The sequence below is a fragment of the Cnephaeus nilssonii genome, assembly GCF_951640355.1.
Source record: "Cnephaeus nilssonii genome assembly, chromosome: 4".
Taxonomy (NCBI): Eukaryota; Metazoa; Chordata; class Mammalia; order Chiroptera; family Vespertilionidae; genus Cnephaeus; species Cnephaeus nilssonii.
Genome location: NC_137075.1, coordinates 51990025 through 52014587, shown reverse-complemented (window position 1 = coordinate 52014587; position 24563 = coordinate 51990025). Strand labels below are relative to the sequence as shown.

General features: G+C 40.4%; 1 protein-coding gene across 13 annotated transcripts in view; it reads left to right on the top strand.

Annotated features, from left to right (window-relative positions):
- GABPB1 (GA binding protein transcription factor subunit beta 1) overlaps nt 1-24563 on the top strand; it is a 60124-nt gene that overhangs the window by 5097 nt on the left and 30464 nt on the right. Inside the window, exon 1 of one of the 13 annotated variants that reach the window (XM_079767490.1) lies at nt 22-1007. The exons of the other annotated variants lie outside the window; for them this stretch is intronic. The gene's annotated coding sequence lies outside the window, so the exon portion shown is untranslated. Of the gene's footprint in view, nt 1-21; nt 1008-24563 lie in introns of those variants that run through there. 13 annotated transcript variants of the gene reach the window in all.

The window sequence follows — 24563 nt, the reverse complement described above, 5'->3', positions numbered from 1 at the left end:
CCCCCGGAACCCAGATCATCCCCGCGATTTCCTGTTTATTGCATTAAGGCGCCGGGTTTCCGGGGCTCCTGGCCCCGCTTATTCCGCGGGGGTCGGCGGGGTCGGCCTGGGCGCCCGCTCCGCCCGCGCCGCCGCCGCGCATTGTCCGCTGGGCACCCCGCTTCGGGGAGGGGCGGGCAGACATGGAGGTGGCCGCCGCCCCCTCCTCGGCCCCGGCGCCGCGGCCTCCCCGCCGCTCCTCGCCAGTCCGGTCCAGAGCGGCGGCTCCGGCGGGGATGGTGTCGGGCCGGGGCGGCGGGGGAGCCCTGCGGCCGGCGGGCGGGGTCGAGGGGCAGGCGCGGCCCGGCCTCGGCGCCCGCCGCCCGGGAGCCGCGGATCTCTTTGTCTGGGCGGCCTGGCTGCCCTGCCGGGCTCGCTGGAGCGGGAAAAGGGCGGCCGGGCCCGGGCGCGCTGCACCGCGGAGCCCTCGGGGCCGGCAGCCGCTGCGGCCGCGGCAGAGCGGACGGTCCGAACAAACAGGGTTAACCCGGGAGCCCTTCCCGTCCCGCTTGGGGCTGCCGCGGCGACTGCCTCGGCTTCGGGGACTGGAGCCCTGTGGGGACGAAGCCTGCCACCCTGGATGCTGGGACCTGCTGTTGGGACTGGGCCGCCGGGATCCGCGGGTGCATGGCTTCGGGGAAAGTTGAGAGTTTGGCCAGGTCACCTCTGCCAGGGCGCTGTTAGTGTGTCCCGAAGCGTGCTTCGTTGAAGCTCTCGTACCGGGTGCCCAGCCTCAAGGGGGCAACGTGAAAACTGAAACCAAAGGAATGATGCAGGCCCGCTTTGTGTGTGTTTTCCCACTTGACGCTTGTTTGCGGTACACATAACTTGCTTTAAACCTGATTGGACTGTGGCGAGCAGACATCTGTTCAGAGGAGGGGCAGAGACCTCAGTGCTTCCGAAGGGGGCTTGGTGATGTGGAAGTATTTTAAGTGCTCTCTGGACAATGGTTTGCTGTCTGGACTCAGGCAAGTTACTTTCTGAAGTACACTTTTTATCTGGAAAATGGTTTGATGTAGTTAGCAAAGGATCCTTGCAGTTTGCCATCAGAATTAAAGATGCACTGTACCGTCCCTTATTATGTAGAAGTTAGCGGTCACACGTCCTTTTTTTTTTTTTTTTTTTTGCAGATAGTTTATTTCACAGATAGATCCACCCAGTTTGGTTTAAAATTTCTTAGTAACATGTAACCATCAGCTTTGACACTTCCACTTTCAGGCTCAGACTTGGAATTTAAGGAAACTAAAGACTGCTTTATCGGCGTTTCTTAATTTTCCTCCTTTTAAGTATGTAAAATAACAAAAATAAACTCATTGCATGTTAACATAAGTGACATTGGTCAAAGAGTGACATTTCGACAAGAGTTTAAATGTCTGGTTGAATGGAAGACAGATTCTTAAATCTACTTCTGCATTCAATCTGTTGTGGTATCACACCATAAAACCTCTGGAACAATCCACTGTATACTATTTTTTTTTTTTTAACTAAGAAATGTGTCATTTCTAGTTTGTGCTCACCATACAAGTCAAGTCAGGATATTATACCAGAATTTTTTTTTTTTTTTAACCAGACATTTTAAAAGTATGGATAAGATGGCTTATTTCTACACTTTTTTCTTAGGCTCTAACTTTTTTCAGTTTGGGAATTAGATGCATAAACAAGCATTACGAATAAAGATTGCATAATCCCTTATGATTCTGTACACAAATGAAATGTGAGTTCCATATTGGATGTGCTTGTGAAAACTTGTATGTAAATGTAATTTTTGAAGCTAGGACACTTCTCAAAGCACTTTAGGAACTCTAGATTTAAAGGGAATCCTGTAGTGAAACCTTTGGTAAACAATACTTTTGTAATGCGTATATTTACCCTCCAAGTAAACTCAGAGTTCTGTTACTTAGAGTTCTCTATCTCTGATTCAGTCTGGGTTTTCTATGTTGAGGGGCAATTATACTGTAAATGTGAAAATTTAAGGCCATACGTTGATTTAATGGTTTTGAAATGAAGCTAAATTCATTTCCAGTTGTTTCTGTGAACTCTAGTCAGATTCTGTCTGTAGTTCTACACTGTTCCATCAACAGGAAGCATCTGGTCATTCTTCTTGTAATTGTTAGAAAATGCCAGGTATATTTTTGATGTTTGCTATTCAAATGAAAATAAATGTCAGATTGGATCTTGGTTTGCCCCTGACCCCCTTATCTCTGAGATGTATTTATAATGGGCCACATCTTTCCTAGAATGGACTTTTTTTTTTGCTCTTGAGTACCTCATGAGTTAGAAATAGTAACAGGTAGAACAAACAAGTCATGAGGAATTCAGATTATTACATGAATTTTTGAATCATGACTTCATTTTGAGCATGCATTTTTGGCTGTGTGGTGTCTGTCCTTTTGCAAGTAGATGAACTCACTGATGGATTCCATCGCTTTTTTTCTCTGCAAACAAGCCAAACAAATCTTAGAGTTCAGGGCAACTTAGTTTTCTAATGAATATCATTTCTTTGGTTCCACAGCTTTCCAACTAGTAATCATGTTTCTATAACACTAATGTCTCTACAGTTATAATTAGTATTATACTTAAATTTTCTGAAGATGCTTGTTTCATCATGCTCTCTAGAAGGCAAATCTCTTAAATCTTAGTAGTACTAGGGCTTGTGTTTCCTCACACTGTTGACAACAGTGTTATGCACAGAGAAGATACTTTGGTGTAATCAGCTGTCAGTTCAGTCTTTGGTAGGCGAGTACACCTTTATTTGGACTAAGTATGTCCATGATGTAAATGTAGAGGCTTAGCATGAAGTGATTTTTCTACGGAATGTAATAAATCCATATGCAAGGCTATTGATACATTTAGAAATAGAAATCTAAATCTCTTAGCCTTAGTTCTCTGAAAAATTTTTTTATTTTATTTTAATTGATTTCAGAGGAAGGGAGAGGGAGAAAGAGATAGAAACATCAACGATGAGAGAATCATTGAGGCTGCCTCCTGCATGGCTCCTGCCAGGGATCGAGCTTGAAACCCAGGCATGTGCCCTGACTAGGAATTGAATCGGAACCTTTTGGTGCCTGGGTCAATGTTCAACCATTGAGCCACACGGGCTGGGCTAATTTTATTTTTTGAAGTATATGACCTCCTGAAGTTGGTAGAACATCATAGATAAAGAGCATTGTTAGCCCTACTTTGTACTGGTTGTATTAAAAATGAGACATTATGTCAGCGTAAGTGGGACCTTGTATCAGTTTTCAGACTTTATATCATAATCACCTGGCAGGCTAATTAAAAAAACAAACAAAAAAACCCTGCCCTAGCCAGTTTGTCTCAGTGGATAGAGCGTCGGCCTGAGGACTGAAGGGTCTGGGATTTGATTCTGGTCAAGGGCATATGCCTGGGTTGCGGGCTCGATCCCCAGTGAGGAGTGTGCAGGAGACAGCCGATCAATGATTCTCTCCCATCATTGATGTTTCTATCTCTCCCTCTCCCTTTCTGAAATCAATAAAAATATATTAAAACAAACAGATGAAAGAAAAAAAACCCTGCAGAGGCCCAAGCTTAAGTAGCATAGGATGTGGGCCAGTAGGTGGTAGACGAGTTTTTTTCAAGTTCCCTAGGTGGTAGACACAACCAGAGGACCTTGATCATGGGGGAAATGAAAAGGAGGAAAGGCTCAACAAGCTTATCTGAGAAATGATAGTTGTCTATAAATATTTGGAGGCTTGTCACACAGACCAGGTTTGATCTGACCAGAAAGAACTAGGATCAATCCGTAGAAGTTAGAAGGAGGCAGATTTCAATATTCTTCCAAGATATATTCTTTTGGGTGGTTGGTTGTCTGCTGTCACTGACAGTGTTCAAGTTAGGGACTTTAGAGTAGAGGAATGGTGCTGAGTGAGCATTTGGGCTCAGTGTCCTTAAGTTTTCTACAAATTATGAGATTTTATGGAATGTATTTAAGTTTGCAGCTACAAAAGTGGAAGAGCAAAAGCTAATCAAGTGAACCAAGCTGGCTAGCTTAACTGGATCATAGTTTTTATTTTCTTGGATTAAAAAGAACTGAGTGTTAAGTGAGAGAGCTATTTGATGAGGTCTTTAAACCCAGCTTTAATTTGGCAGACTCAAAAGCCTTCTGATATGGAAATTCCCATTTAAGGGAATTTATCTTGATCTAATAAAGATACCATTAAATTGGTAGCTTATGAACATACCAATTGCAGCATTGTTGATAATAAAAGCTGTGTATTAACATTTACCCCCTTAATCATATAAAGTAGATAATACCCCATTTTTCAGAAGAGAAAATTGAGCGATAGAGAAATGGGGTAGCTTGCTTAAGGTAGCAGAGTTAATGGTAGAGCCAGAGCTTGAATCTAAGCCATTTGACTCAAGAGCCAGTGACTCTTGATCATTATGCTGTAAAGTTGTAAACAACCTAAACATTTCACAGTGATTGCTGGGGTATATCCCCACTGTGAGGCACTGCCTCATTGTTAAAATGATGTTAGAAAAATGTAAGACAGGAAAAGATGTCTTGGTATACGGGAGTGAAAAAACCATTTAAAAATTTCATTTTGGATGAGAAACACGTATTGACATCTGGAGGATATGTGCCACATTGTTCAGTGGTTATTTCTGAGTGTAGGTTTATAGGTGATTATTTTCTTTTTTCTTATCCAAGTTTTCTAATTTCTATGAATATGTATTGTGTATTACTTGTAATAAAAAAGATATTAAGATGTTACATGTCAATTAAAATTAAAGATTATTAACATAAGCTGAGGAGTTTGGATTTTATACTACGCAGTTGATGCAAGTTAGGAATTCACATAATTGAGAATTTGTAAGTGCATGAAGTGTTTTGTATTTTTTGTTTTGTTTTATCCCTTAACATTCTAGAAGTAATATATTAATTGAATAGAGAAACATATCACTGACTCCTACCACTCTACCATAATAATCAGTTCTCTGTTTTATGTTTTTTCCCCACTTATGTATAATGTTTTAAATGTATGCATTCTAGCCAAGTCACTCTCTAACTATGTGACTTTAGGTAACTTGTTCACTCTGTGCCTCAGTTCCTCTTTTGTAAATTAGGGATAATTATAATACTTCCTTCATGGTAGTTGGGAGGATTAAATGAGTTACTGCATACAAAGTTACTGCAGAACAGTGTCTGACATATAGTTGATAACTCAGTAAATATTAGCAATTATTATTATAGGGTCATAGCCCACTAAAATCCTTGGGGTCTAATAGGCTTTGAAATTAAGAATTGTTTCTGGATATAGGGGATGTAATAATGTTATATAACTTTTCAACAGAGCTTCTTAAACACGTTACTATTTCTGCAGGAAAATGTATGAACATTTACACTAAATGGGGTAAATAAAGACTATAAATCGCTTCATGTCAGTTCAGGTTTGGTTTTTACTGCTAAATAAGTTATTTTGGGTTTCAGAGCTGTTTTTGGACTTTGGAATTGCAGTTAAGGAACCTGTAGAATATTTACTCAATTTTGAGTCCTATTCTATTTTAATATTAAAATATACACATTTTTATGTTATATAACTTTGTAATCCATAATAAAAGTTAAAAAATTAAAAAGAAAATATTCACTTCCATTTCCTTTGATTAAAAAATATGCTAAACCCACCAATACTATGATTCTGTTGCATAGTGTAGAATCTTTTCTGGAAGAGGCTTGAGAGTTTCTCTAACCCAGTGGTCGGCAAACGGCAGCTTGCGAGCCGCCGTTTGCCGCTCTGTTGACTGAGTTTGCCGACTACTGGGATAGGGGCTTAATCACAAGGAACAACAACAGCCTGTAATTATTGGAATCGAGAGTCTAGGTCAGTGGTCAGCAAACTCGTTAGTCAACAGAGTGGCAAACCGCGGCTCGTGAGCCGCAGTTTGCCGACCACTGCTCTAACCCAGTTAGCTTTTTTCTGCCTCATTACACTGGAGGGATAAGACATTTTTACTATGCTGCTTTACTACACCAGCGATTCTTTAAAGGAGCTGAGTGGAGGCCATCATGGCACCTCACTTTAATATACCCTCCTATTGTGTAAATGTGGAAACTGAGGTGGATGTTTATCCTAAGCCGTAATATTATAGAATTGGACATTGGAATTAGGATACTTCATCTCATGATAAAGTTATTGGATGTGCAGCCCTTCTACTCCTGTACTCCTTTGTGTCTACAGCACTTACCATATATCCAAACAGGTAAAACTAATTTTAATTTTTTATTAAAGTATAGTTGACATACAATATTATGAGTTTCAGGTGTACAACATAGTTATGCAACATTTATATACCTTATGTGTTCACGATAAATCTATCCATCTGTCCCCGTACAAAGTTATAGTGACACTATTGATTATATCCCATATGCTGTATATTACATTCCTGTCACATTTATAACTAAGTTTGTACCTCTTACTTCCCGTCACTTTTTTCACCCATCCCCCAAATCCTCTCTCCTATGCCAATAATCAGTTTATTCTTTATAGCTATGAGTCTTTTGTGTGTTTTTTTTTAAGATTCCATATAAATGAGGTCATAGGGTATTTGTCCTCTGTCTGACTTATTTCACTTAGCATAATATCCTCTAGGTCCATCCATGTGGTCACAAATGGCCAGATTTCATTTTTTATGGCTGAGTAATATTCCATTGTGTAATACAACATCTTTATCCATTTATTGAGCATCAGGTGCTTAGGTTGCTTCCATATGTTGGCTATTCTGAATGATGCTGTTTTAATTCACTTGAGACTGGTAGCTTATAAACAATAGAATTTTATTTCTCACAATTCTGGAGGCTGTTAGGTCCAAGATCAAGACAATAGCATTGCTGGTTGGGTTTTGGTGAAAACTCTTTCAGGTTGCAGACTTCTCTGTTATATAATCACATAGTAGAAGGAGCAAGGGAGCTATCTCAGGTCTCTTTCATTGGAACATTAATCTCATTCATGATCTATCTGCCTTCATGACCTAATCACTTCCCATCTTATAATACCATCACTTTTGGGCATTAAGAGTTCAACATACAAATTTGGGGAGTTGGGGGGCGACACATAAATATTCAGCCCATAGGAAACAGTAGGTGTGTAAGTGAATGATCTAAAAAATTTTTCTCTCATCCTTAGTGGCTTGTGTGAACTTTTTGACTTTTGCCCACTTATTACTCCAGCTATGTTCCTTTATTCCTTTCATAGCAACCTATGGCGGCGTCTCTCTTTTCTGAGTCCAGCACGGAAAGAGAATGATCAGATTCTTCGAGTAGAGGGGCTGGGGTTGAGAAATAAAAGAAAGAGACAAGAGACAGAGATAGAAGGAAAAAGCTGGGACCGGGTGGACCGCTGCCCTCTTCTGATGGAGAGAGAGTGACCCAGAGCCGATGCAGCGTGTTTATTTTATACCCCCAAATACCAGGAGGTTTCACCAAAACTTAAAGGAGCTTGGGGGGGCCCGGGTTGTAGTCATTCCCTCATTCCCGGTGCTAGACTGGATTTACATATCAAAACCCACTTTCTAACAAAGATAAGAGTCGGTGCTGAGAACGCATCTGCCTTTTTGGTAAATGTCGCCTTGGGTTCAGCTGACAATTATTAAGGAAGAATGCCCTTGTGCCTTCCCATGCGCTCTCCACAGCAACCCTCAATTTCTCTCCCTTAGCTTGTTCCTGTATGCATTAGATATAGCCTGAACTTGACAAGACTCACCTCTTTCATATTTTACTAGGCTCCTGTTGTCAATCTTTCTACTATCTATTTTCTCTGTTTTTCCTCACAGGTTGTAGTGTATTTGTGGAGGAAGGTGGGTAATTATGAAGATATTTTTGGCCACTCTAAATTTATGCTTAACAATTCGAGTGGGTTCTTGCTACTTCTTGGAAAATACTTTATAAATCTCAGATTTTCTGTTGTCTCATATCTTGTTTCTCTTCCTCAAAATATACCATTGACTTCTATTTAATTGAAAAAGAAAATAGAGTACAATTTTGCACATTTTTTATTGTCACCATGAAAAAAAACTTTCATCTTATTTTGTAAACTGAATGGAAGTAGAATCTTTTGTTTTTGTAGGAATCTTGGTGCCACATCTTTCCTCTCTGATCACTCTGATCATTATTTGCAGTGGTTGTTTCTCCCTGCCTTCAAGTATGTACAGACTTCTATATTTGGGGAAGAGAAAAATCAACTTGGATTAACTATTGCTACTATTCTTTCCAGCTATCCTTGTTTCTCTTTCAAAAATATTTTTAAGGTCTTAGTTAAAATTGCTGTCCTCAGCTCTTTTGCTTTAAGGAACATCCTTCTTGCCATTGGTATTGTTTTCATCCTGATTTTGTTCAGCCAGTCATGTGCCACTTACTACTAATGGAGGGGATACATTTGTTAGGTGATTTTATCATTGTGCAAACATCATAGAATGCACTTAGATGGTCTAGCTTACTACACACCTACGCTATATAGTATAGACTATTGCTCCTAGGCAACAAGCCTGTACACAAGTCTCTGTACAAAGCAACATGAATCAAGCACAAGAAAAAATGATGCAATCGAGAGATGCGGAAAACATGAGATGTATGAGACTGCTGCTGAATAACAGCATACTGTTTTACAGCAAACTTTTTTTTTTTTTTTTTACTAGTATATAAGTAGAGAGTTTACTCTAACATAATGATAAAAGGTATACTATAGCTCTGGCTTAGTTGGTTGGAGCGTCATCCCATACACCAAAAGGTGGGTTTGATCCCGGTTGGGGTGCATGCAGGAGGCAGCCCATCGATCTCCCTCGCTCCCTCCCTCCCTCCCTCCCTCCCTCCCTCCCTCCTTCCCTCCCTCCCTCCCTCCCTCCTTCTAAGATTAAAAAAAATATAGTAAAATACATAAACCAGTAACATAGTTGGTTATTATTATATCAAGTATTATACACTGTACATAATTATATGTGCTACACTTAATATACGACTGGCAACACAGTAGGTTTGTTTACATTGGTATCACCACAGACACGTGAGTAACGTGTTGCACATGACCTTAGGACTGCTATGCCAACACTAGGTGATAGGAATTTTTCAGCTCCATTATAATCTTATGGGACTACTATGGTATATGTGGTCTGTCATTGACTGAAATGTCATTAGGCAGTGCATGAATGAATATATTAATTTCCCTGTAGGAACATTCTGAACATTCTTTCCTTGCCCTTCATGTTAGTGTGCTATCCTGGTTTTCCTTCTCTGACTACTACCTTCAGTTTTTGTTGTTTCATGATCCTCTTACCACTGTAGTTATTCCCCTCAGTAGTTGGTCCCATCCTCCCCTCTCTTTGTCTTCTCTCAGATGGATGTTTTATATACTAACTAGAGGCCCGGTGCATGAATTTGTGCATGGTGGGGTCCGGCTGGCCCACCCCAATGGGGGCCCATCGGGGGTGGGGCCGGCTAGGGGGAGGGGCTGTGGGTGATTGGCTGGCCGGCCCTGCCCCCGATTGGGGTGTTGGGGGCCGATCGTGGGTGGGGCTGGCCGGGGGAGGGGCCGTAGGAGGTCTCCAGGGCGTGTCCTGCCCATCTCACTCAGTCCCAATCGGCTGGACCCTAGCAGTAAGCTAACCTACCCATTGGAGCGTCTGCCCCCTGGAGGTCAGTGCACGTCATAGTGACCGGTCGACTGGTCGTGCATGTCATAGTGAGCAGTTGAGCGTCCTTAGCATATCATTAGCATATTACACTTTGATTGGTTGAACAGATGAACGACCGACCGGACACTTAGCATATTAGGCTTTTATTATATAGGATGCTTCCTAAATGTGTACTCTCCAGGTTTGTATCTCCCAGTGGCTTACTGAATATGTCCATTGGGAGGCTCAAGGAATTTCCATCACTTTTAACCCTTTGCACTCGCTTGCTTTTTTCTCGATTCCTTTATTCTACTCGGGATTTAATTTTTTAAATACCCCAGATTTTACAAAGCATGGCAGTAGAATAAAAAACTGGAGTTTCTTTTCATACAAACTTATTTATTTGGATTTTTTTATATTTCAAACTATTGATACATTCAATACAATTTGACATACGAGCTGCTACCGATGCTAACCGTGTCGAGTCACACTCGACATCCGAGTGCAAAAGGTTAATTGTTGTTGATGAGAGAGAGAGAGAGAGAGAGAGAGAGAGAGAGAGAGAGAGAGAGAGAGAAAGGGAGTGTGCAGGGAAACATTGATTTTGTGTTTCACCCATTCATGAATTCATTGGTTGATCCCTGTATGTGCCCTGACCAGGGATCAAACTGAAACCTTGGCGTATCTGTATGACATGAAAACCAACAGAGCTACCTGGCCAGAGCTCCATCACTTTTAGATTTATTATTATCAAACTTCCAACCTGTTATATTTTTCTTTGTTAATTTTATCATCATGCTTAAATCTTAAAGTTTTCTGTGATACATGTTTTTCCATTATTTCTTATATCCAGCAATCAGTACAGTTCTTTACTCTTTACTGGATCTTAGTTTGTCCTGGGATTCTGCACTGCCTATTATTTGCCCTTTCCAACTTTAGTCTCCTTCCTCCAAATCCATCCTGCATATGACTGCCAGGTAATTTTCCTAAAACTTTTTTGAACCTATTGCTACCAAATCTAAGCAGTCTGAGGAGAGAACATGTGGTATAGACCTTTGCACTCTCCATTGTGCCAAGCAAAGTGAATTGAACCTGTGTTGAATAAATGTTTGAATGGATCACCATTTGCTCAAAATGTTGAATGACTCCCAATTGTCTTCAGGACAAAGTCCAAACTCTACTTTCTGGTTTTCAAACCTTTTCATTATCTTCTTCAATCTCATTTTTTTTTACTCCTAATATTATTATCAAGCTAGTATCTCCTCTGTAATATATCATGTTCAGGCTCAGCTTCATGTGTTCTTCCTTTTCCTTTTCCTTGTCTGTCAAAGCCTATTCAGAAATGTTTGCCCTTTGCCAGGCACTGTTCTAATCTCTGGTGTTATAGCAATGAACAAAACAGGAGACAAAGTCTCTGTTTTCTTAGAGCTGACATTGGGGGTGGTCGGAGGAGGAGCACTGTAAACAAATGTCAGGTGGTAATGAGTGCAATGAAGGGAATAACACTGGATAAAGAGATATAATGGTGTGGGAGATGGTTGCTATATAAGGTGGTCAGGGAAAGCTTCTGTCTTTGCGTGTCTGGAACGATGCGGTTATCTAAGTGAAGAACTCTCTAGGCAGAGTAGACAACATGTCCAACCAAGACCCTATGTGGGAACGTGTTTAGCTTGTTAGAATAATTACAAAGACTTGTGTGGCTACAGCAGAAAAGTAAGAGGGAGTGATAGATAAGGTTAGAGAGGTAATGTACATTTCAAATGGTTAAGTCTTTCATTGAAGAAAAGTCTTCCTTGACTACATCATTTTGTTTGGTAACTTAAAGCTGCTCTGAATTCATATAGCTTTCAAATATCATCTCTCAATAAGTCCAATATAGCCAGTTTTTCCTCTAGTGATGAAACATAGCACTGTTTTCTCAATTGTGCCCTAGAAGTTGGCCTGCATTTCTGCATTTATCGGTTATGTTGTAAAAAAAAAAAAAAAATAAAAAAAAAAATATATATATATATATAAACATTAAACTTTCACTCATTACAATGTGAAGTTCACTCTATAACAAACATTTGAGAATTGAGACCTACTTAAGAAATGGGAGATTGACAATTTAGGTTAATTCTGGGACTTACGTTTATGAAATAGAAATGTTGGTGGCCAACTATTTAATTATTTTTTACTTAAAGTTAATCCTGTATTCTATAGATGATTGGAATACATGATTATAAATATGTTGTAGAAAGCTATTTTGATAAATTTGACCACAGTTTAAGACTTTGGCAACACTTAAAGAAAATTTAAACAGACTGGAATACTTGCAAGATGTAAAACAGAAATATACATAATGCACTCCTACAAAGAAAGTGACATAGAAAAATAATTAAAGAATATGAACAGGCAGTTACAGAAAAGGAAACATAAATGGCCAACAAACATTTGATAAGATATGCAATCTCGTTAGTAATTTGAGTTACATGTGTTACATTTTACCCATCATATAGGCAAAACTTTAAAAAGCTTGGTAATACTAAGATTGGCGATGTTGTAAGGTAGTAATAAATACTATAAACTATTGTTTGGAGTATAAATTATATAGCCACTAGGGGGTGTAAATTAGTGTGAGTAGTTTGGTAGTATCTATTAATTTAAAATGCTATTCCCGCCCTAATTTGTTTGGCTCAGTGGATAGGGCATTGGTCTGCAGACTGAAGGGCCCCAGGTTCGATTCCGGTCAAGGGCACTTACCTTAATTGCAGGCTTGATCCCCGGCCCTGATTGGGCACATATGGGAGGCAACCAATTGATGTGTCTTTCTCACCTTGATGTTTTAAAAAACTGGAAAAATAATCAAAACTGGCTATAAGTAGGCAAATGAGCAAGTAAATTGCTATATTCATTCTATGGAATAGCGTAACAATTTAAAAAATGAATAATTAGCCGAAACCAGTTTGGCTCAGTGGATAGAGCGTTGGCCTATGAACGCAAGGGTCCCGGGTTTGATTCCGGTCAAGGGCATGTACCTTGGTTGCGGGCACATCCCCAGTTGGGGGTGTGCAAGAGGCAGCTGATCGATGTTTCTAACTCTCTATCCCTCTCTCTTCCTCTCTGTAAAAAATCAATAAAATATATTTTTAAAAAAAATAAAAAAATGAATAATTACATAAACTATTTCATGGTAAGTTGTAGAGTAGTATATACAGTATGATAGTATTTATATAAATAAGGAAAATATCAGACCAGTATCCTACATAATAAAAGAGTAATATGCAAATTAACCACCACTCCGCTACACCCACAAACCACTCCCACCAGCCACGCCCACCAGCCAATCAGTGAATATGCAAATTAACCCCAACCAAGATGGCTGCTGCCACAGAGAGCAGGAGGGAGGCTTGGGTTTCCCCGGCAATGGAGGAAGCCAAGCTTTCCACACACCCTGGCTGGCCCAGGCCTCCACTCAAGGATACAAAGTTTCAATTATAGAAGATAAATCCCAAGAAAAATGGCGGCAGCCACGGAGCTGGAGAGAACTGGCTAGGGTTGCCCCCGGCGATGGAGGAAGCCAAGCTTTCCACCTGCCCTGGCCAGCCTAGGCCTCCACTCCAGGCTATAAAGTTTCAATTATAGAAGGTGAATAAACTCCAACAGAAATGGCTGCCGCCACTGAGCGAGCAGAAGGCTTGGCTTCGCTCCAGGCTACAAAGTTTCAATTGTAGAAGATAAATATATCCCAGATACCAGGGCCTCCGCTTGGGTCGCCGGGGGGCATGGCTGGCCTGCAAACCACCACAGGCCCCTTGCCCAGGCTGCCCCATGCCCCAAGGGAACCCCCACCTGGTCTGGGACACCCTTCAGGGCAAACCAGCTGGCCCCCACCCATGCACCAGGCCTCTATCCTATCTAATAAAAGAGTGATATGCAGATTGACCATCACTCCAACACAAAAGATCAAGATAGCTGCCTCCATGTGGTCAAAGATCCTGCCCCCAGGTGGACACAAGATGGCCAGCAGGGGAGGGCAGTTGGGAGGGACCAGGCCTGCAAGGGAGAGTAGTTGGGGGCAATCAAGCCTGCAGGGGAGGGCAGTTAGGGGTGACCAGGCTGGCAGAGGAGGGAAGTTGGGGGCAAACAGGCTGGCAGGGGAACAGTTAGACATCAATCAGGCTGGCAGGGCAGTGGTTAGAGGGTGATCAGGCTGGCAGGCAGAAGTGGTTAGGGGCAATCAGGAAGGCAGGCAGGTGAGCAGTTGGGAGCCAGCAGTCCTGGATTGTGAGAGGGATCCCAGATTGGAGAGGGTGCAGGCTGGGCTGAGGGACATCCCTCTACCCCCTCGTGCATGAATTTCGTGCACCGGACCTCTAGTTATATTATATGCATGCAAATGCAAAGAATAAGGTCTGGTAAGATAAATACTAAACTTGCCTGACCGGTGTGGCTCAGTGCTTGAGTCAATCCATGAACCATTGATATTTCTATCACTCTTTTCCTCTCCCTTCCTCTCTCTGAAATAAATAAATACATATTAAAATAAAAAAATTAAAGATTATTTTAAAAAATACTAAACTTACAATAGTGATTAACTCATGGGTGGTGGATAGAAGTTGGGTTTTGGGAGTAGAGATGAGGGATGATTAGAGGAACTTAAGCCTTTTCAGTAATTTTTAACATTTAAAATTAGAATATTATAGTGTATATTAAAAATTGAAAATGATCAGTTTGGCAATAGGGTGGATAATAGTTGGGGAAGGATGGAAAACCAGTTTTGGGGTACTTCATTAATACAGGCATCAGAACGCATTGGCAAAGAGAATGGTGAGAAAAGGACTAATTTAAAAACGACAGGGCAATTTGGCAATATCTATCAAAATTACAACTGTATTTATCTTTGTCCCAATAATTCTATTTCAGGGAATTTATCTTACAGTAATATGAAATGAAATGATACATCTACAAAGTTATTCATTATAGCATTGTTTATAATAGCAATAGTGTCCACCTATCCTATAAAGTAAAAGAGTAATAGGCAAATCAACCGAACGGCAAAAGACTGGTCGCTATGACGCGCACTAACCACCAGGGGGCAGATGCTCAATGCAGGAGCTACCCCCTGGTGGTCAGTGCGCTCCCCCTGGGGAGCGCCGCTCAGCCACAAGCCGGGCTGACGGCTGGCGAGCGCAGTGGCAGTGGTGGGAACCTCTCCTGCCTCTGTGGCAGTGCTAAGGATGTCCGACTGCGGCTTAGGCCTGGGGAGTCGGACATCCCCCAAGGGCTCCTGGACTGCTAAAGGGCGCAGGCCGGGCTGAGGGGACCCCCTCCCCCCAGTGCACGAATGTTGTGCACCTGGCCTCTAGTAATAAAATAAGGCTTATGTACACAGTGGCATACTAAGCAGGTGTACAAAAAAATGAGGAAGCTCTCTATGAAATAATAGGAAAAAAGATCTTCAGGATGTTTTAAATAAAAGCAAGTACAGACAAGTATATAGTAATGCTGTCTTGTGGTAATTATAGAAATACTGGAAGGATATCCATGACATTAGTGAAGGTGGTTACTTACTGTGTCTGGGAGGAGGATGGGAATAGTGTAAGTGCTTTCATTGTGACTTTTCAATGTATGCATTTCTGTGTTTGGATTTTTGAGTTACACTAAAGCATTGCCTATTGAAAAAAAAAATTAAGAGAAAAAAGATGTGAAGTAGACCCTAAAGGACTTGATGACCAACTAACTAACTGTGTGTAGAGATGTGAGGGAGAAGAAGGAGTTGAGGATAGCTATTAGGTTTCTGATTTGTGAGGTAGAGAGTTTGGTAGCATTCTCAAGGAGTATAGGAGGAAAATTAGGTTTTGGCATGTGTGTGGAAAGTTCTGTATGTGCTAATTGAAAAATTCTTACTCCTTTTCATTTTAGAGTGTGTGTGTATAATTTATGTGCTTTAGGTATGGAACTTGACCTTATATTACACATGAATATTAAATCGTCATCAAATATTTTTTAAAGATCTTTTTTATTGATTTTTAGAGAGAAAGGAAAGGAGAGGGAGGGAGGGAGAGAGAGAGAGAGAAACATTGACCATCATTTGCTGCCTCCTGCACGCCCTCTACTTGGGATCAAGCCCGAAACCCCAGGCCTGTGCTCTGCCCAGGAATTGAACCAGCAACCATTCAGTGCACAGGATGATGCCCAATCAACTGAGCCACAATGGCCAGGGCAATAAATATATCTTATCCTTTGATTACAGACATTGATATTCTAGGTTTTATAGAGAACAGCTTTGAAATGATGTCATAATTTTTCTGTCAAATAGTGACATTGGTATGCATGGATTGAATATAGTTAGAGAACTAGAGACTGTATATCTGATAAATACATAGCTAATGTGGAAAATAGGAACTTGATTTATCAGCATGGTTCCAATTTAATTACAGTTTCTGGTACTTGAAATTTGAAGAAATAAAAATAGCTTTGAATAAAGAAGTAATCTTTAGGGTAGATGAAATTATATTGTAATTTTTAAAGCAGTATTGAAACTGGTTTAGGGAAGTTTATAGTAGAGGAGAAAAGTATATACATACTTTTAATCTTCACCTGAGGATATGTTAGAGAGAGAGGAAGGGAGAGAGAAACATAAATCAGTTGCTTCCCACACGCACCCTGACCAGGGATCGAACCCGTAACCTAGTTATGTGCCTTGATTGGGAATCGAACTCGAAACCCTATAGTGTACAGGATGATGCTTCAACCAACTGAGTCACCCAGCCAGAGCCCAAAGTATATTTTATAGTACATTTGGGAGTAACTGTATATAAGGGAGGTTTATCCTAATGGAGGAAAGGAGTCACAACATTGTGGGTGCTGCCTAAAAGAAGCTCTTACAATATAATTTGGGGTTTAAAATTTATTTGAATGAGTTATTTCAAAATCTGATTTCTGAGGTCTTAATTTCTTTCATATAACTTTTACCTGATTATATTTGGCTAGACTCAAAAAAGTAAAAGGAGAACACAAGTAAAGCACATACATGTCAGGACATGCAAATGAATTTAGTAGTTCTTTTCTGAGTTTATGTTAATAAGGATTTGGGTGTTGACTAGCAATTAAAAAAGAGCTGTTAAGTAATTCTCACTTGAGATTTAACATTTTAACCATTTTATATCTGAAGAGAAGATGTTTTACTGAAAATAGTTTTATTAATGCTAATAATTTATTTATTAAAATTACAAATAATGTTATATATAGAATCCTATAACAATTAGAGATGATGTTGTTAGATGAAGATGAAACTGTTATGTCATCTTCAACCTGTGCTTGCTTCGTTTCCCACTGCCTTTCTTAGTACGGCCTTCCTCTGGAGCTTTGGGAAACACAACTTGAGAAATACTGAATTGGGTTGGGCTACAGTTGGGCTTGGATGCCCTTACCATATATATATATGTGTGTGTGTGTGTGTGTGTGTGTGTGTGTGTGTGTGTGTGTGTGTGTGTGTATTATTATATATCCTATATAATGAAAGGGTAATATGTAAATAGACCGAACGGCAGAACAACCAAACAACCAATCAAAGCATACTATGTGAATGATATGCTAAGGCTGCTCAACCACTCGCTATGACATGCACTGACCACCAGGGGGCAGACAGTCAACTGGTCGAACAGTCGCTATGACGTGCACTGACCACCAGGGGGCAGATGCTCCGACCAGTAGGTTAGCTTGCTGCTGGGATCCGGCAGATCGGGACTGAGTGAGATGGGCTGGACATGCCCTGGAGCCCTTCCACAGTCCCTCGCCGGCCTGATCATGCACTGGTGGGGTCCCTCAGCCTGGCCTATGCCATCTTGCAATCCGGGACCCCTCGGGGGATGTTGGAGAGCCGGTTTCAGCCTGATCCGCCACTGCCCTTGGGGGAGGCTGGTGAGCACTGCTGCGGCAGTGCAAGCCTCTCCCGATTGGGACTGATGGGGTGTGAGCCCACGGCAGGCACAGTGGGGCCAGAATGAGCAGGAGCGGCAGGTAGGAGCTGCAGGTGGCATTGGACTGCGGGTTTCGGCCCGATCCTGCAGGCCACCCAGAGGGACCCCACCTTTGCACGAATTTGTGCACTGGGCCTCTAGTATATATATAATTTATTTTAAAAATATTTTTATTGATCTTTTCTTTTTAGAGAGAGGAAGGGAGAGGTAGAGAGAAAGAGAAACATCAGTGTGAGAGTGGATCAATGATCAGCTTGCCTCCTGCATGCCCCCCTACTGGGGATTGAGCCTGCAACCTGGGCATGTGCCTGACCGGGAATTGAACTGTGACCTCCTGGTTCATAGGTTGACGCTTAACCACTGAGTCACGCCGGCTGAGCAGGAACTGAATTTTTAATTTAAGTTTAAATAGCCACATGTACCATATTAGTGCAATTCTAAAGAATATACATTGGTTAAAATGAAATTGATCCCACAGTGGAGGAATAAAATGCATGAAGGGCTGAAAAATAAAGAAAGTGATATATATTTGGAAAATGAAAATTGATTGTATAAACCTGTAAAAATATCTAATGGATTAAAGGCAATAAAGAAGGGGATAAGTGGGGTTTTAGTTTCTAAGGTCCAAGGTAAAGTTTAAAAAAACTCTTTGTATAGAAAACTTTAAATATGTAAAAAGAGAGTATATTGAACCCCCATGTATCTATTACCTATCTTCAAAAATGATCAATCATGCATGACTAATCTAGTTTCATATATATTTCCTAATTATTTTTAGAAATTTCAAGTATCACATTATTTAATCATAAATGTATTGTTTTTATCTCTAAGAATATATAAACTTAAACTATAATAGTACCACTATCATATCCAGAAAAACTCAACATAATTCCTTAATATCATTACATATTAAAGCAGTGTTCACATTTTCCCAGTTATCTCCAAAATGATTTTTTTTAAGACAAGATTTTTAGGCCAGTTTTAGGTTCACAGCAAAATTGAGGGAAAAGTATAGGATTTCCCATAAACCATCTGTCCCCATGCATGCATAATCTCCCCGTTAACAGCATACCCCACCAGAGTGGTATATTTGACTTTTGAGTTGTGAAAATATTTTACATATTTAAAAATTACAATTCAAGCTTAGTTTGGCTCAGTGGATAGAGTGTCGGCCTGCGGACCAAAGAATCCTGGGTTCAATTCTGGTCAAGGGCATGTACCTCGGTTGCAGGCTCCACTCTGGCCTGGGCCCGTTGAGGGCTCGTGCAGGAGGCAACCAATCGATGTGTTTCTCTCACATTGATGTTTCTCTCTGTCTTCCCCTCTCCCTAAAAATCAATGGAAAAATATCCTCGGGTGAGGATTAACAACAACAACAAAAATAAATAAAATTACAATTCAAAATAAAAATAATCCCTGAAATTAAAAACAAGCTTGAACAAATGAACTTAGAGTGTATATCAAAAAGGTTATCCTATATAATAAAACCCTAATATGCAAATTGACCAAATGGTGAAACAGCTGGTTGCTATGATGCACACTGACCATCAGGGGGCAGACGCTTAATGCAGGAGCTGCCCCTCGGGTGGTCAGTGTGCTACCACAGAGGGAGCGCTGCTCAGCCAGAAGCCGGCTCACGCTAAGGAGCAGCGAGGCCAGCTTCTGGCTGGCGAGCGCAGCGGCGATGGCGTTGATTGGGCCTAAGCTGGCAGGCGGACATCCCCCAAGGGGTCCCAAACCATGCGAGGGCGCAGGCCGGGCTGAGGGACCCCCCTCCCCCAGTGCACGAATGTCGTGCACCGGGCCTCTAGTTTAAATATATGGAGAAAAACACTATCTCAAGTGACTTTTGAGCTCAGCACTAAATGGCATATGTGCTAAGGACAAAAACCTTAAACTTCATTTCATTGCTAGTTGTAATCTTAATATTTTTATTTTGATATCAGTTGATATATATTGTAAGTAAAACCAATAAGTTTTTATGCTTATAGATTAGCAGCCAATAAGATACATGTATAAAATCAAAGAAGCTAAGCAAAAATCTGATAATGTTGAATTTGAATTATGTCATTATGAATTTATGATTTAAAATATATCTCTTAATTCTATTCAAATATACATATATTCCTTTCATAGCTCTGTTCACTGAAAGGACCTAGAAACAAGTATGTCATTTTGGTAGATATGAGTACATCTATTTCCCCAATGTTGGTCTTTAAATACTTCTACTTAGATCCAGGGCTTCTCAAAGCAATGACTGACTTCTGGACTGGGGCAGGCCACATATTTTGTGAACCTGGAACACCTTGTGCCAGAAGCAGGAAGGCTTTTAAAGACACAAAAGCCAATCTGAAGAGGCTCTAATTGGCTAAAATTGGCACAGTTTGAACATCAAAAAGTATGAGATTAATTTATTGAAACAACATCCTATATAATAAAAGCCTAATATGCTAAATGTCCAGTTGTCTGTTCAACCAATCAAAGTGTAATATGCTAATGATATGCCAAGGCTGCTCAACCACTCGTATGACGTGTACTGACCACCAGGGGACAGACAGTTGACCAGTTGCTATGTTGTACACTGACCACTGGGGGGCAGATGCTCCAACTGGCAGGTTAGCTTGCTGCTGGGGTCCGGTCGATTGGGACTGAGCAAGACAGGCTGGACATGCCCTGGAGCCCTCCCGCGGTCCCTCCCTGGCTGGCCAATCTCCTGCATCCCTCCTAGGCCCTGATCGTGCACTGGTGGGGTCCCTTGGCCTGGCCTGTGCCTTCTCGCAGTCCGGGACCTCTCGGGGGATGTCAAAGAGCCAGTTTCGGCTTGATCCCGCAGGCCAGGCCGAGGGACCCCACTGGTGCATGAATTTGCGCACCAGGCCTCTAGTCTATATATATAAAAGCCAAGCGACCGGAACGACAGGACAGGAATGACCAGTTACTATGACCCGCACTGCGGCCGGCCAACTAGCCTGATCAGGGGCGGGGATAGCTGGCCAACCTCCTGCAGCCCCGCCCCCCAGCTGTACCCCACCTGTGCACAAATTCGTGCACCGGGCCTCTAGTATAACAATAAAAAGGAATGGAGATGACTGTTATAGATCTATTCTTTACTCTAAAACTTGATGATTATGCATTTAAGCCCTGGCTGGTAGCTCAGTTGATTAGAGCGTCATCCAGATATGCCAAGGTTGTGGGTTCAGAACCCTAGTCAAGGCACATACAAGAATCAACCAATGGCCCTAGTTGGTTTGGCTCAGTGGATAGAGTGTCGGCCTGCGGATTGAAGAGTCCCGGGTTCGATTTTGGTCAAGGGCATATGCCCGGGTTGCAGGCTCGATTCCCAGTAGGGGGGATGCAGGAGACAGCCAAACAATGATTCTCTCTCATCATTGATATTTCTATCTCTCTCCCTCACCCTTCCTCTCTGGATGTCCTTCTGGACAAAGCCACCGTGGCGGGGGCTGAGGCAGAGGTGGTTAGGGGTGATCAGGCCATCAGGGGAGAGCAGTTAGGGGCGATCAGGCTAGCAGGAGAGAGCAGTTAGGGGGCAATCAGGCTGGCAGGGGAGAGCAGTTAGTCTCTTCCTTTGGATAAATACATGTGATTTTAAAAAAGACTAGTAGTTGAATGGGGTAAAGGGACAGTGGGTTGCAAAGATGAGAATTTAGTAGAATTTATGGGTACCTTTATTCCAAATGAATTTGTGAAGTGTTAGGACAAAGGCCATACATATCCTCCTATAGTTTTTAGAGAGAATGTCTATCCAGTGTCATAATGGGTAATTCATCAGGTGCAATTTTTCTAAAAGAATGTCCTAAAAAACAAAATAAATAAAAGAATGCCCTATATCTTATTTTAAAATGTTGCAACTTTTTGTCCTAGCCAATTTGGCTCAGTGGTTGGAGCGTCGGCCTGCAGACTGAAGGGTTAGGTTTTCAATTCCGGTCAAAGGCATGTATCTTGGTTGCACTCTCGATTCCCAGTCTAGGATGCATGCAGGAGGCAACTGGTCGATGTGTTTCTCTCACATCGATGTTTCTCTCTCTCTGTCTCTCTCCCCTTCCCTTTCACTCTCTCTGAAAATCAATGGAAAAAATATCCTCAGGTGAGGATTAACAGCAACAACAACAAAAAGTTGCAACATTTTGCAACTTTTCAAGTTTTTTAGTAGGCACATTAAAAAAGCCTGGAAGAAACAGATGAAATTAATATTGATAATATATTTTATTTAACTCCATATATCAAAAATACTACCATTTGAACATGTAATCAATACTAAAGCTACTAATAAGCTATTTTATATTATTTTTGCTACCAAGTCTTCAAAATCTGGTATATTATACTTATACACACCTCAGTTTGGACTAGCCACATTTCAATAGTCAGTAGCCTCTTTTGGCTAGTGGCTATTGTATTGGACAACTCAGTTCTAGAACATACTAATTTGAAACCTTTGAACTCAGTTTGGTATCTTTATTTTCTAGAAATATATACTGCAGTATTTACAGATAAAATATGCCTGATATTTACTTCAAAATAATACTTGTACGTGGGAAATGGGTTGGCCATGAATTGATAATTTTGAAGCTAGTTGGTGGCTAAGTGGCAATTCATTATACTATTGTTTCTATTGGGAATTTGCTCAAAAATTTTCATAATAAAAAGTAAAAAATAAAAACCACAATATTCCATTATCATCTACTTTAATTTATTGTTTACACAAGGGCATTTTAATTTTTGCCCATTTTACAACATTTGTTATAATTATGCTTCAGATAGTTTCCTTATGATAGATTATATGAGTGTATTACTAGGTCAAAGAGCATGAACATCTTAAAGGATGTTGGTTCATACATAGTGCTAAATCACTTGATGAAGAACTTTAGAAGAATTTTATTGAAGTGATATTTTATTCTAAAAATTTTAATGAGACAATCGAGGTTTATTATTAAGTATATTAGAGGATTACATTTTCTAAGTGTTTTTACTCATATTCATTTTTAAGAGTGCTAGTAGCAATTTACATGGATCTAGTTAGTATTTTACAGTTTTACAGAGTGTTTTCATGTCCAGTAGATGCTATAAACTCACAAAAGCTCTATGAGCTATGAATTACAGAAATTCAAAGCAAAATAGACTTTAAGTTTTAAAAATTTAATTTTGTATAATTCTTCTTACCACTAGATGGCCTTCTTAGCATGTACTTTTGAGCAAATGTAGATTTCATTTTTAGACTTTGGTTTTTGTTTTAGAGGGAGAGAAACATTGATTGGTTGTTCCACTTATTTATATATTAATTGGTTGATTCTTGCATGTGCCCTGACTGGGGATTGAACTGGCAACCTCCTGGTGCAAGGATGACATCCAACCAACTGAGCCACTTAGCCAGGGCTTGTGTATTTTTTAGAAATTGATTTTTAATCTTGTTAGATCTCTGGCTGCCTTTTTATAATAAATGTTTTATATTGCCCCTTTTGCTAACTGGAAATGAAAATCATAGTTAATATTACCTATCTGCATAACTAAAAACTCATTATAATACTCTAATTTTAATATACAGGAGAAATAGAAGGAAAGCAACTTATAATAAAATGTGTATTTCAGTATGTAAATATTCAAGTGCACCACACCAGCTGGCACAAGAGGTATCAAATGGTTGCCACCTACACATAGAATTATTGTGAATGTTACAGCTGTGAAAGCATAATTGATAAAAGTATCATTTATAGTGGTGATTCACAACCCAAGTGGCATTGAGATTGGTGACATGATTTTTCAAATTGGTGAACAATTCTTAGTAAAGTTCTGAACAAACAAATAGATTTATAGTATAGTTGCATTTTGGGAAATTTGGGATACATTAATAATTGTGGAAAATACATTTTTTTACGTATTGAATTCTAGCCTTATATATATTCAGTAGAATGTTTGAAATTCATCCAGGACCTGTGGCAATTCTTTTCCATAGTGGATTGTTCCCTGTATTGCTGCACCTCTAGTATCCCTGGCACTGGCCCATTAAATACTAGTAGAGCTTTTACCCCATTCCTCCGTCCATCAATCCCCAGAATGCCTCCGTATATAGAGTGTCCTCTAGGGGTTATTGTTGCTACCATTGAGAACCACTGATTTAAAAGTATTTAGCTATATTAATCTACTACACAGTTCTATTGCTCATGGAACCGCAGTAACTTAAGTATCTTAGGTCCTTAAGTATGATGTTTTGAATAATTAAGATAATTGCAGAATTCTGAGAGAAGTTGATTTGTTCAAATGCATCATTGTTTTGCAATTCTTAAAAGCAGATTAATAAGTTTGCTATTTTAAGTTCTCAATATCCTGCATTTTTTTCCATTCTTCCTGTTTAGTAAGTCAGTAGTATATAATTTTCCTCAATGTCAGCATTTCCTTATTTAACAGCCACACAATGTAATTTGTCCCTTAAAAATCCACTTTTTAATTTACTATCGCACCAAAAAAATTAAGGAATAAACTTAACTAAGGAGGTAAAAGACCTGTACATGGAAAACTACAGGACACTGAAAACAGAGATAGAGGAAGACATAAACAGATGGAAGAACATACCGTGTTCATGGATTGGTAGAATCAACATCACTAACATGTCCATACTACCCAAAGCAATCTATAGATTCAGTGCACTCCCCATTAAAATACCAATGGCATATTTCACAGACCTAGAACAAACTCTCTAAAAATTCATCTGGAATAAATAAAGACCCCGAATAGCGGCAGCAACCCTTAGAGAGAAGAACAAAGTAGGAGGGATCTCAATACCAGATATCAAGCTGTATTCCAAAGCCACTGTTCTCGAAACTGCCTGGTACTGGCGCAAGAACAGACATAGACCAATGGGATAGAATAGAGAACCCAGAAATTGACCCAAACCACTATGCTCAATTAATATTTGACAAAGGA